This window comes from Camelus bactrianus, chromosome 14 (assembly GCF_048773025.1).
Source record: "Camelus bactrianus isolate YW-2024 breed Bactrian camel chromosome 14, ASM4877302v1, whole genome shotgun sequence".
NCBI lineage: Eukaryota > Metazoa > Chordata > Mammalia > Artiodactyla > Camelidae > Camelus > Camelus bactrianus.
In genome coordinates this window covers 36,229,798-36,244,848 of record NC_133552.1, presented here as the reverse complement: position 1 = coordinate 36,244,848, position 15,051 = coordinate 36,229,798, and positions in this window count along the sequence as shown.

Genomic DNA, 15,051 nt, shown 5'->3' with positions numbered 1-15,051 from the left:
TTTTACAGCAGTATAATTAATGTAATTGTCTTAGGAAAGTAAATGTGCAATCAAAGTGTTTATTTTATGAATGACATACTCTGTGTTTCTAGAAGGTAGTGCTCAACCAAACATTTAATATTTTTCATGTGAAAGAGGCATATAGTCCCATCAGTAGGTAAAGTAAATTATAATTTTAAGTAAGAGGAAGAAAAATAAATCGAATACTGCTTTCTTCCATGTTTCAATCTTAACAATTTGCTAAGGATTTTTAAAGCTTCTACATGAGGAAGAAGATATTTACTGAATGCAGTTGGAAATAAATGGATTTAGATGAGCTCTGATTTATAATGTTATCAAATTCTCTTTCATTATTTAGTAAGGAAAGACCCTAAAGTTGGAAGGAGAATCTGAATTATCTTTTTCTGTTTCATGAAGCACACTTGTTAGTTTCAGCCTATTTACACAATATTTAGGGAGCTTTGTCTTCCCTGCTTTTCACTACTTGGTCCTAAACTAAACAACAAGTAGTTAATATGGTCTATAGTTTTCCAACTTCTCACTGCCATTATGAAATTAAGTTTTCATTGCCTAAGTGTACTTGAACCTGTTTGATGGCGCTTTGGAACATGGTTATGTTTCTTGTTATAGTATTCAGTGTCTTTGGAGGGCTTACAGTATTTAAACTGTTTATATAAGGACTGTAGATTTTTAATTTTAGAAAGATTAATGCAGACTAATTCTGCCATCGTTGTTTCTTTTTCTTAAAGATGTCTTGATAGGTGAAACATATAAAAGAAAATTTATGATATGGAACCAATCTCTGATATATCTATTCCATTGTAAGAGTTCATCTTGCTAAACAGCTTCTCATTAAGTAAATCAAGCATTTGGGGGCATCACTGTAATTATATGTTTCTTAATGTTAAATTTATCCCATATCTATTTTTCAATTAGCTAGATGAAATTTTGCCTTCCAATATTTAACATGTATATGGTGCATACTGCTGTGTGAAACTTAAATCCTTCAGTTTTGCTTTACATGATTAACATTTCACCCAGCATAATCTGTATATTTGATTTTAAATGTCTGGGATGGTCTGTGATGTATGCTTCGAATGAAAAAAACAGCAGCCTCAACTTTGAGGAGATGCTTTTGTTATGGTCTTACTAGCAGAACTGATGCATCTGCTCTCAATTTCTTGCACTTTACAATTCACTTGTATGTGTGTAAGTGTGTTTCATTCACATTTTGGTTTCTGCAAAAAGCTTTGGTTACCTTTCAAACACAACAAGAAATATAGTCAGTTTATTCATCTGTTCCGTCAAGTAGAGGATTCAGAGAAAGTAATTACAATTTTTTATTTTTAAAACTTTCCAAAACTGTATTGAATGAAACAAAATTAAAATGTACATAAAACAGTGTGTGGGGTTTTTTTTTTTTTTTTTTTTTTTTTTGGTGGGAGGGGGCAGATTTAATGACCCTGCCACTTGTTACTTTAAGAGTTTATTTGGTTAAAATTTTAACATAGCCAAAAAGCTGCTCATCATTGCATTTACTCTTTATCTCTTGTTTTCAAGAACTATATACTATTTTTGTATACTATTGACAAAATATTTTATGCAATTTTAAGCAAGAGTAATCAAAATTTTAATTTAATTTCTAATATCCTTTACCACAGAAATCACAAATGAATAGAGTCTATGTTGCATATGGTAAACTTGAGCTTTTCTTAGAGAAGTAACTTATTTCCTCAATTCTCTGTATCAGTCTCTCCCTCACAAATCCAGTTGCTAGTTCCTTTGAGAATATGACATACACTATCAACCTATGTCCTTACAAAAAGCACACAATAAGGTCTCACTAACTAAAAAAAAACAATGTATCGTCTTATAACCCTTGATGCTGATGATCAACTGTTACTTTTATGGCATTCATTAAAAAGAGTTCTGGTTTCTTCTGGACCAGGGCCATCTTCAGATGTGTGTATAACATCATCATTCATATCTTGTGATAATAAGATAATATACTTTTCCCAGGGACTGGAAATTTTATTATTCATTTAATATATATGTGTGCAACATGTACAATGTGTATGGTACTGTGCTAGTGTCTGAAGTTAAAAAAAAAACAATATTTAATGAAAATATGTTCTGCATCCTTAGCCATTATGGAAGTGAAAATTAAAACCTCAATGAGATATTACTATATACCTATCAAAAGGGCTAAAATAAAAAACTGTGTTATCACACAACTTCTTTTGGGCTTAAAGACTCTGTTCCTAAGAAAACTGAAGGTCAAGCCCAAGTAGACACCTGTTCTTCAGAACCCTTCTCAGACTGGAGCACAGTCATTCAGACCAGCAACTGGTGCTTCTGAGGCAGACATGGGGAGGCTGATTTAATCCAAAAGGACTCCTTTAATTTGATCCAAAAAATGAATTACTTTGGATTGAAACATCAGTTTTCCTTCAGACATAAGAGAGGATTAATGGCAATATTGCAATTTTAAATTTTAATTTAAGTTTAATTTTCATAATTTAACTTAAATTTTAAAATTTTGTGCAAGAAAATTTAAAGTTATCCCACAAGAATGAAAATACACATTTGCCATAGATTTATCAAAAGAATAGTAACATGCCTGCAGCAGGAATTTGACACAGACTTGCTCTATATTGGTGATTATTGTTTTGTGATTGTGGTGTGTTCTATTTCAATACAAGCCTCATGAATAGGTACTGTCTCTTAATCTTCTCCCATTATTGATTGTGACTTCTTTTTTACACTTTTCTTGTTTAATTCATAGTGCCATATCAAATTTCAGGTCATTGTGTTGGGTCCCAGACTTTCATTCATTCTTAACCAACAACATTCATGTTGTAAATATGATCACATATTAAATAGAATGGTGTGCTTTAGCACCATCTAGCTTACTTTTTGAGCAATTCACAGCAATACTATGTACTTTTATAATAACTGGATAATAATTTTAGATAGTATAGCTGTGAAGATCTGTGATGATAGATTAAAGTGACTAAATGTATGAAAACCATTCTTTTAAATTTCTGTGTTTTGTGTGTTTAAATTTCTAAAACAATACACACTATTGTTTTCTCAAGGAATTAAGGGATTTGTCTTTTAGCACTGTCACCGTACTATCTTCAGAAATCATTTTGGGCCAGAAATACTTCATTTAAAGCACTGGGAACATTCCACTTACTTGCTCTTTAGTTGCTGCTAATCTTTAGACCTAATGTATTTTTATCAATTTAGGCTGAGAGCACTTTATAAAAATAGTATATTAATGCTCATCCTCTTTATATCATGAAATTCAAGTGATTGACATTACCCTGATAGAAAAAACTAAGTCATATAAAGAGTAGTAGAAACAAAATTCAATATGTTAACATATACCTAGTTGATAAACCACAGGAAAATAACATTGATTGTTTACCGATTATTCTGTAAGAGAAAATGTCCTGATCAATTTCTGATTGTGATGCACTAGGTTATTCTGATATTTCCTAATATTTTGCATTTCTCTGTCACTATTTAAATTTATTCTGCTTAATGTTGTCAGTCTTCATTTTATGTTACAATAGCTGCATGTTACTGTATAACTTATGCCTGTTTCCAGCCCAGCAAATCTATTTATGAGAGAGCATAGAAGTCTGATAAACGCTAGATATGCACCAGTGTATTGTATTGTTTATGAACACTTGATAAATATTAACTAAGAAAAATATTAAAGCAATATGATTTTGAAACCAATTAAGGTTTTAAGAAGCTAATAATATGAATATTTAAGCAAATAGTGAAATATTTTGATACCCTATTTACAAGCATATAATTTGATTACCTTTCTTTACCTGAATGCAATAAAATATGTTAAGAATAATCCACCTATATTAGAAGTTGCATAATATTTTATTAAAATGATTCATCTTTCCCATTCCCCCCTTGGAAAAAAAAATCCATTTATGGCTGTCTTGAAGTGAAACGTAGAATGAAATATAGTGACATTAGTTTGGTTATCAAAATTATATACAATTTTTAGGTATTAGAATAGTTAACCTGCAATCTTATTCACTCATTCACTTTTTAAACGAATGTGTATTGAGGGAACATTAATGCCAGTCACTGTTCTAAATGACCAGAATATAGTAGTACTCAATGCAATTATAGTCTCTGATCTTAAAAATCTTCTTTGCTAATAGGGAGATATATATAAACTTGTGTGTGTGTTTGTGTGTGTGTGTGTGTGTGTGTGAGAGAGAGACAGAGAGACATATGTGATCTAGTGCTAAGTGTTGTGTAGGTAATTAAAGTAAGTGATGTGGTACTGACTTTCTGTATTTCCTTAGATTGTATAGGCAAAAGGATGACATTTAAGAAGAAATTTGAAGGTCAAGGAATTAACCGTAAAAAAGGAGAAGGAAGAATATTCCAGGAATTTAGAATACCTACTTCAAAGATTCTTAAGTGGCCTAGAGTTTATCATAATTTGAAAAACTAAAGCTATAGAGTGAGTTTAACATAGGAAGTAAGATGAAATAATGAGCTATATGGCTGGGACCAGACTACTTAAGACTTTCAAAAGCTAGGGGAAAGAATTTCAATTTCCCCCCTTCCCAATGAAGATGCTGTTCGTTCGTTTCCTTCCTTCCTCCCTTCCTTCCTCCCTTCATCCTTTTTTACACTAATCCCAGCGAGAAGTGGCAGTGGCTTTTATTAGGGTGGTGATAAAGTACATGTAAGAACATGGGCAGAGTCCATATACTTTTAGAGGCAGTATAAATGAGATTTTCTGATGAAATCAACTCTGGAGAGTGTAGTTGAGAAGGAGAACTACCAAAGGAAATACAGTTATTTTAGACTTAGGTGCTTGAGTTTCTTTGAATAATTGGTTGCTAGAGTTGACTTTCACAAATGCAAGAGTGGTGAACATGCCATTCAAGTGATGATGGAGTCAAAATTTCTATTTTGGCTTTTTTCAGTTTTGAGATGTTGAGGCATCAAGTAAATAATTATTGATACGAATCTAGTGTTTGGATTAAAAGTCAGGGTAGGAAATACAGTTTTAAAATCATCTGCATATACATGGGAATTTTTTATTCTTAGAAAGATTTCTATAAGCCTACTTAAAATAGTTTCAATCACTGGTTTTATATGACATGAGCAAGAAAAAATCACATTTTCTATTTTACAATTGCCTATTGATCACAGGAAATTTTAAAGCAAAGAAAAAAGCCAATAGTCCAAACCAAATGAACATAATAATCAGTATTTTAGTGTATTTATTTTTAGATTTCCTGTATAAAAAAAAAATTATAAAGGTGAGAATGTTCACTGGATAGCATCATTGAAGCTAAAATGTCATCAAACAATTTTCGTTTAACTACGAAGTTATATTTTGTTTAACTAGGAAGTTATATTTTGTTTAACAATAGTTCTATTTATTAGGACAATAGTTCTATTAAAGAGCACATCCTGACTCCATTCATCAACTCCAGAATCTGTCCTTCCTGCTGTTTTCTTTATAGGACTTTGGATTCATCAGCACTGTAGATGATAGAAGAGAATGTAGCTACAAACAGTAATGCATAGCTAGATGCTTATACAGGAAAAGCGTCATACAGAGCAAAATAGCCCAAATTTGCTGCCCCCACCCAAACCTTTAGCATTTCCTCTCCTTGCCTATTTTTTCAGAATGCAGCTACTTTTCTGCATTTAATTTAATTTACAATATTTTGCTGAGGACAAGGATTCCATATTTCCCTACATTATCCTCTTAGCATCTGCCTTTTTCATTTCTCAATTATTGCCTATAAGATTAAAAAGTCTTCATTCTGGAGCAAAGCCTTGTTTTTACCCCATGCTCTGCCAACCTGGAAACAGCTCCAGAGTCTTATCTCATATTTATACAGAATGCCAAATCCTATTCCCTTAATTGTCTCAGCTGGGGAGCCAAGAGTGCATAAAACAGCTGGTGGCAAGTGTGTATATAGCAAATAGGTAGGGCGGACTCTCCTACTGCAAAATGCAAAGCTGTATTAAGAATCTTTGCAGTTAGGGGCTCCTTCCTCTGGAGGAAACCAACCCCGCTGGTTCCATTAAAACTCATTTACTATACACAACCACCTTCCAGATGGTAGCTTCTAACACCACAAAGTGCCTGAGGCAGAGTTGTGGCTGTAAGACATACATGTGATTGTGATAGGGTAAGAAATATATATATATATATAAAAGAATATATGTAAAAAAAATTAGCAACTGAAAAAAGCATTTAGGAAAAGGAGACTTTGTGACTCTGCTCCTCAGACTCAGTGGTCATGGTGTTGTGCTTTGCAGTTAGTGTAAAAACTGAGATTCTGTTTTCCTCATTTATATATATGTTAAAGATCTATTTTAGGTCTTCATTGTTTTTCTATGAAAGTGTAGCATGACTTTTAAGGCAAAAATTCTACAAGGTTTTGCATATTTTTTTCATATCCAATCTTTTTTGGAGGAGACTATTATTTGTAAACCTATGAATTTAGATAGCTGTGAAGTTTAATTCTAGTAGAAAGCCATTATCACTTATTATCTTTGTCCTCATATTTCAGTCTTACAGAATGAAAGGTCACATTTACTGTGAACTTATAACGTTTTTGTTCATGCTTCTAAATTCCATCCTCATATATTTTCTATTGATTTCAACTGGTAACCTGGTATATAAAACATGATGTAGTCATTTTTATTTCTTTAAAGTATTCCCCTCATCAAGAAGAGAATGTATTAAAACTAGTAAAATGTGTAAATTTTTAAGGAATTCAAAGTAACTACACTGGGAAACTACAATGTTAAAAATAACCATCTGGTGTATAATAGAATTTTTATGATAGCTTGATTTTATGTTTTTAGAATATCAGAATGTTAAGATTTGGACTTAACTTTTGATGGAAGAAATAAGTCAGTGTGTAATATAAGCAAGGTGACAATTAGCTTTATGCAAAACTATATCATTTATTCATGCATTAAATGTATTATCGGTCTACTGTGTGATGGTACAGCAAGGTACATTGCTAAGCCAACAACAAACAGGTACAGATTTTAAAATATGGCCTATATGACATCAATTACAACCTGACTGAAGTGGCTGGAAATTCAAAAATGCAAAATAATGCTGCCTAACCTCATTTTTACATAATGTGCATAAAGAGGAAATACGAAAACCAATTCTATAATTTGCTAAGAAACTGATATTCAGGAAAGAGAAGAAAATTTAAATTTACCAATATGGAATAATATAAACCAAAAAATGACTACAGCCATGTTCCTCCAATTCTTGGTGGCAAATTCATCTGATTTTGAATTGCAAGGACAGTATACATTCATCAATTTGTTTTTATTCAGAGATATTTCTGAGGAAGATCTTGCTAGTCTGTTGTGGAAATTAATTTTCAAAGTTGCATTTGCCAGAATGGCATTCTTGGAATTTGTTTAAGTAAATGCCTTTCAGCTGAAAAAGAAATACCCTATAAACACCAATAAAAGGTTATTTTCAAATCAAATAATAAAATATTTTTATGTATATTTTACATCCCTACTTATAACAAAATAATTTATATTTTTGCCAGATGTCTTTATAATATCAGTCCAAATTTTTTCTGTTTCTCAAGTGAAATCAGACTGTTTCATATATTGCCCATTGGGAAGATAATAGAGAAAAGTGAAAAATGAGTATTTATAAGTTTGTGATAGTTCTAGCTGGTAACAGGACCTTGAGTAAATGGTTTCTGTTAAATATTTCTCAAAGGGAACACTATTTTTGACTGTTTTTTCTAGCCTACAAGTGTATTCAATTATAGCTACTGAAAGGTGTCATGAAATTTGCACAGAGAAAAAAGAACAAAATTGTCAGAGTGTGTATATAAACTTTTAATTGTGATAACTTATAAACATTGTGTTAAAATTAAATGTATGTATATGTCTAGAATATGTATAAGTATATAAACTATTATAGTGAATACACTAATAATTAATTTTTAAATTAAATGTTGAACTTGTAAGAAATATGTTGAAATAAATTTAAGATTAACAGAGGGAAATTGTGATTTTGGGGCTTAACTTTTCCACAAAAACAGCTGTGCTTCAACCAAAGGCAAAAATAAATCTGTATTTTAAACGTTCTTTCAGCATTGATCAGCACGTCTTTGTCTTCCTATTTCTCTTTATAAATATATTCAATTAATTCATATGCTAATTAAGTAATAAATAGATTCAGTTTAAGACAACTCAAATGTAATATATATGTAACTAAAATTTCTATTAGATATGATTTATTAAAAATTATATGTATTGATTCTACAAATTATTACATGTACTTCTATTGTTACTGAGTCCAAACTTGTTCTGCCCAACACACAACAGACCAATAACTTGGGAGATGAGGTGTTGGGGCAAGGAATAATGACTTTATTTGGAAAGCCAGCAGACCAGGAGGTTGGCAGACTAACATCTTGGAGAACCATCCTACCTAAGTCAGAATTCAGGCTCCTTTTATACTAAAAAGGGGAGGGGGTGTGGTTGGTTGTTGCAAACTTCTTGATGTAGGAATTCTTTGTTCTTGGAATCCTTTGCTTGCAGCTGTGCAGATGGGTCAGACCATGCTGCCCCAGTAAGCCTCCAACAAAACAAATGTTATTTTCCATTCTGCAACTTGTTATCTTTATATGAGTGCAAGTGTTAATATCCTTAAAGGTTAGAATCCTTAAAGGTTAGACCCTTCTCCTGTATATTTCAGGCTAAAGGCGACATTCTTTTATGCAAGGTGCAGAGCTAGCAAGACTAAGCCTAGAAAACAGGGCTCAGGGTTAAAGCCAAAGAAACAGATTTAACACGGAGTCAGATTTTTTCTTTTCTATTACAGTACTGACTAGTGAATTATAGGATAAAACTCTCAGATGCATTTGTCACACTTTGAATTTCTAAAGAAGGATGCTATAGAAATGTATGACTTTTTAAAAATCCATTGTCAGCTCCTAAATTAACTGCTAGCAACATAATGATAGACAAAACAATATCTAATAACCCTAATTTTTTTTTCAATTTAGAGATCACATTAATACATTTTTATCATTTTATAAAGAAATAAACCAATATCCAGCAAGATTAGTGCCTTGGACAAACTCACAGAGCACACAAAGTTTACAGACATGTATAGGGAAATCACAGACTGTAACAGTGTGGGAGATGCAGAATGGAGAATGAGCTGTTACTATTACAAGTCCTGAAAGGGCAAGGAGAGGGTGTGTTTGAAGAAATATAGAAAGAGAGGCAGCTATGGAAGGTCATCTGGCAGTAGCTTTGGCCTGCAGCTGAGGGCTCTGCTGGTACAAAGTGAAAGGAAACCGGAGAAAATCATAACACAACCTCCCACTCTACCTACCCTCGGATCTCCCGCTTGACTTCCAGTGTTACAAGTTGGCTTAAACCAATTGGAAGCAAGGCAGCAACGGAGCCAAATTAAATACAGTGGACAGGCCACCATCCTGGGGCACTGGGCAGTGCATCGCAGGATGGGGAATGGACCTGGACAGGCAACTGAATGATATCTCACATCCTCAACACCTTTTGAACATCAGCATCCCCTTCTTTTCTTTTCTTAGGTAAAATAGTGTGTTCCCAGAACAGTTTTTTTTTTTAATCTCCTGTTTTATAATCATAGGCAATTTTAATTTGATCATACTCTTACTATGCACGAGAAACCTAAATTATTAGATTTCCAGGGTTCTTCATATAAGGTAGTGGAAGAGGATTGGAAAAATGAAATAATTTATTTAGATAAAGCATATTGCCTTAGTCCTCTCTTTTATATTTAGTTATGAGATCTAATGTTACGATAATATCCACCTTCTTTCCCTTCCATGTTCCCTTTAACTTCAACTGGAAAGGGTCTTTCATTTAGTGGAAAAACCAAAATCTTCACTCCACATCATCTGAGTTTTTCAAAGCTTTATCTTTATTGATCTTCATCCTAATGGGACTGTTGGGCAGGGAGAATTAAAAATTACCAGGATGAATTATATTGGTTTTATATATATATATATATAAAAGTCTTCATTGGCTTCATTGTGAAGCAGTGAGTTAGCTTTTTTCTAAATATATTTAACACACAACCTTCTTCTCTGCTGTAGTCTTAATGGCTGAGGACCCCAAAATGACAACCTCAGCTTCTATTCTATCAGAACTGTGACTAAGTCAGTCATTTTTTGGGCACAAAGACATCAAGATTGTAGGGACAAAAGCAAAATTTCCTCCAGTAAATTAATAGTTTTAATAGTTTAATGAGCTGAGTAGAACTCATTTCCTTTCTTTATACATTCTATGGGATAGATGTCAGCAGAAAAATGAAAAAGTAACTAACTAACAAAATGACTTTTCTGATGCTAAAGCTGTTTGCTGATTCATTCTGACTTAAAATTCTTGCAACTTGTTTTTCTCTTCTCTGGCAAACCCCCATCTCTGCTTCACTTGCTTAATTGCTTTGTGCTAAACAGCCTCCAACCTTTCTGTTACACTCTCCACTCCCTGTATACTGTTTACCCAGAATAGCTTATCTTTTAACCTAGAAGTTATGCTCTAGAAAGGTGGTCATGGGCTGATAATCTTAGGAGAGTGAACAGACCACTGGAGTTTCTCCATCATGCCAGATGGATTCATCAAGACTAAGAATACAGCACCCTGGGAAACACCCTGATTGTTGTTGCCTCTCTGTTGCATCTGTTTTTCTTTAAAATTTCAGGACACCAGCCCCAAGAGGGATCCACAGTCCAGCATTAGCCTGCTGTGACTCTTCTTCGCCTGCTAAAGTAATAAAGCTGTCCTTTTCTAATTCTCCCAAAACTCTGCCTCTGAGCCTCAATTTGGTCATTGGGATACAGAGGCAAGTTTTGGTCAACAAGGAGACCTCTGGTTTAAGAAATATACCCTTCAAGAGGGACAGCAATTCAACAGATTGGTTTTCTTAAATTAATTTTGTCTGTCCATTTTGTTAACATTAATACTTCTGATTGATGGATAATAGTAATGCCAGTGAATTTTTGTGGAAATGAGACTATTATGCAGTAATCATGTTTGGACAAAAAAATCACCTGTTCAAAACACAGATCTGATTAAAACATTCCTGTTTTAAAAGCATTCTATAACTTCTCATCTTCTTCAAAACAAAGCTCAAAACCTGTAATATAAAATACAAAATAAGACCAGGCTTTAATTTTTCTTTTTTGTTTTATTCTCTCCTAAGAATTTCTAGATTTTCAAATTAAAACTAGATTAGATCACTTGTCATTTACATTTTTACTTTTTCAAACTTTTATCTATAGTTTTGCATTTCTGAAGATACCATTTCTACTTATCCAAGATTTATTAATAAAATTCAGCTCAAAGACTAACTCTTCCAAACTTACTAATCTCTGGGGGCAATTATAATTTTTTCCCTTCCATATTTTGTTTCTGTCTGTTAAAATCTCTTTGAGAGCAGTCAGTATAAATATACTGTACAGGCGCACCTCGTTTTATTTCATTTTGTTTAATTGTACTTCACGTATATTGTGTTTTTTACAAACTGAAAGTTTACGGCAACCCTGCATCTGGCAAACCTATTGATGCCATTTTTCCAACAGTATCTGCTCATGTACTGTCTCTGTGTCACATTTTGGTAATTCTCACAATATTCCAAACTTTTTTCTCTATTATTATATTTGTTATGATGATTTATAATCAGTGATCTTTGATCTATAGTCAGTGATCATTGTTATAGCTTTGGGGTGCCATGAATGCTGCCCATATAAGATGGTAAATTGATAAATGTCATGTATTCTGACTGCCCCACCCTTGGCCATTCCCCAGTCTCTCTCTCCCTCTCTCCCCCTCTCAACATCTCTTTCTCTCTCTCTCTCTCTCTCATCAAGCCTCCCCATTCCCTGAGGCACAACAATTGAAATTAGGCCAGTTAATAACCCTAAAATGGCCTATAAGTGCTTAAGTAAGATTTGCAAGTCTCTCACTTTAAAATCAAAAGCTATAAAAGATTAAGCTTAGTGAGGAAGGCATGTTGAAAGCTGAGATAGGCTGAAAGCTAGGCCTCTTGTGCCAAATTATTAACCAGATTGTGAATATAAAGGAAAAGCTCTTGGAGGGAATTAATAGCACTACTCTAGTGAACACATGAATGATAAGTTAGCAAAACAACTTTCTCCCTGATATGAAGCAGGTTTTAATGATCTGCATAGAAGATCAAATCAGCCACAATATTCCCTTAAGCCAAAGCCTGATCCAGAGCAAGACCCTAACTCTCTTCAATTCTTAGAAGGCTGAGAGAGGTAAGGAAGCTGCATTAAAAAAAAATTGGAGCTATCAGAGCTTGGTTCATGACGTTTAAGAAAAGAAACTGTGTCTGTAACATAAAAGTGCAAGGTGAAGCAGCAAGTGTTGATGTTGAAGCTACAGCAAGTTATCCAGATCTAACTTCTTAAGATAGTGAATGAAGGTGGCTGCACTGAACAATAGATTTAGAAAGCAGATAAAACCAACATATTGGAAGAAGATGCCATCTAGGACTTTTCATAGCTAGAGAGGAGTCAGTGCCTGTCTTCATTTCAAGGGGCAGGCTGACTCTCTTGCTAGGGTCTAATGTAGGTGGTGCTTTAAGTTGAAACCAAGACTCATTTACCATTCTGAAAATCCTAGGGCCTTTAAGAATTATGCTGAATCTATTCTGCTTGTGCTGTATAAATGGAACAACAAAGACTGGATGACAAGCACATTTGTTTATAATATGGTTTACTGAATATTTTAAGCCCACTATTGAGACCTACTGCTCAGAAAAAAAAAAGATTTATTTCAAAATAGTACTGCTCATTGACAATGCACCTGTACCCAAGAACTCTGATGAAGATGTACAATGAGATTCATGTTATTTTCATGCCTGCCAACACAACATCCATCTGTAGCATGGATCAATGAGTAATTTCAACTTTCAAGTCTTATTACTTAAGAAATATATTTCATAAGGCTATAGCTGCCATAGACAGGGTTTCTTCTGATTGATCTAGGTAATGTCAATCCAGAACTCCTGGAGAGGATTCACCATTCTAGGTGCCATTAAGAACATTTGTGATTCACAGGAAGAGGTCAAAACATCAATATTGGCAGGAGTTTGGAAGCAGTTGATTCTTATCCTCATAGATGACTTTGAGGGATTCTAGACTTAATTGGAGGAAATAACTGCAGATGTGACAGAATAACAAGAGAACTAAAATCAGAAGTAGAGAAGTAGAAGCGAACTTCAGTAATCTCATGATAAAATCTTAGGGAATGTGACATCTTTTCTTATAGATGAGCCAAGAAAGTAGTTTCTTGAGATGGGATCTACCATTGTTAAAGATGCTGTGAAGATTGTTGAAATGGCAACAAAGGACTCAAAATGTTATATAAACTTATTTGATAAAGCAGTGGCAAGATTGGAGAGGACTGATTCCAATTTTGAAAGAAATTCTATTGTGGATAAAGTGCTATCAAACAACATTGCATACTACAGAGAAATCTATTGTGAAGGGAAGAGCCCATTTATGTGACAAACTTCATTGTTGTCTTATTTAAGAAATTGCTGCAGTCACCCCAACCTTTAGCAACCACCATCCTGATCAGTCAACATCTATCAACATTTAAGCAAGATCCTCCACAGCAAAAAGACTGACTCACTGAATGCTCAAATGGTTAGTATTTTTTTAGCAACAAAGGATTATTTAATTAAGTTGTGTATGCTGCTTTTTAGACATAAAGCTATTGCACACTTAATTGACTACAGTATTGTAAACATAACTTGTATATGCCCTGGGAAAACAAAAATCTTCATTACAATATTTGCTGTATTGTGGTGGTCTGAAACTGAACCTTTAATATATCCAAGGTATACCTGTACTTCAATGTGACTCAGTGGATCATTTCTGATTTTAAGTTTCTTGAAGCCAGAGATCACATTATATAATTTTGTGAATAATGGTACCAAGCTTAATAGCTTTTCATCAGTTCTTTGTCAAATTTGAATTAATACAAAATTTATGTTAAGAAAACAATGACAAGATCATAGCAATGATAAATAATACTTTATTATTAAATGTTACAATATGTTGTTAGTATCTTATTTAGGGATTCATGTTATAAACAGAGTACTTGAGTGGTCCTATTTGCATTCTTGATGTTTTATAAGGCATATTTGATAATTCTCTGCTATCAAGTTTTGCAGAAGTGGCTGCTCTAAGTAAAGAGGCAAAATGTCTTCAATGTCTCCTGCTGACTTAGTGAACACTGAAAATACTTTTGAATAGGTTAGTGGGTACTTAGGACTTATTTGTTATCAATGATGATGAACTCAGTTAACATTTCTTAAAATGTGAATAAACCTACACTTTAATAGGATAATAGTATATTAGTGTAAGACTGTAGGAGCATTGCTACATTCAGTGACTAAAGTATGTGTAACCATTTCATTCTACAACAAATTTTGCTAAACACAAAAGTATGACAACTATTAAAAATATTTTAAAACTAGATTATTGTGTAAAAAGATATATGCATATTTTTCTCTGATTCTATTATATTGCACAATGTGTACCCAATAGTTATGAAAAGATAAAAGCTGAAAGTTTCATTCCCAAAGATATTTTGAAAAAAATTTCTGATTATTTCCATTAGATAATAATAATTTGTCAGGAAGTAATGAAAAATTGGCTAGATATTATAGTTTTTATTAGCAATACATGCAACTATAATGCTAGAGTAATTTTAATTTAACCAAAACTTGGTTAAATTTAAAATAAACCATGAGTGTGTTATTAAGATAATATTATTATTTTATGTGCAATTTTTATTCTATTTTGAACTTTAATAATCTTTGTGATCATCTTGGCATCAAATATAGAGTTGATGATGAGTGTATTAAATTTTTGCTGTTCACTCAATTTTTGAAAACAATGAGCATAATTATCAGTAAGTGTAAAAGTGTTAAAATTAGGAAATTTGACAATT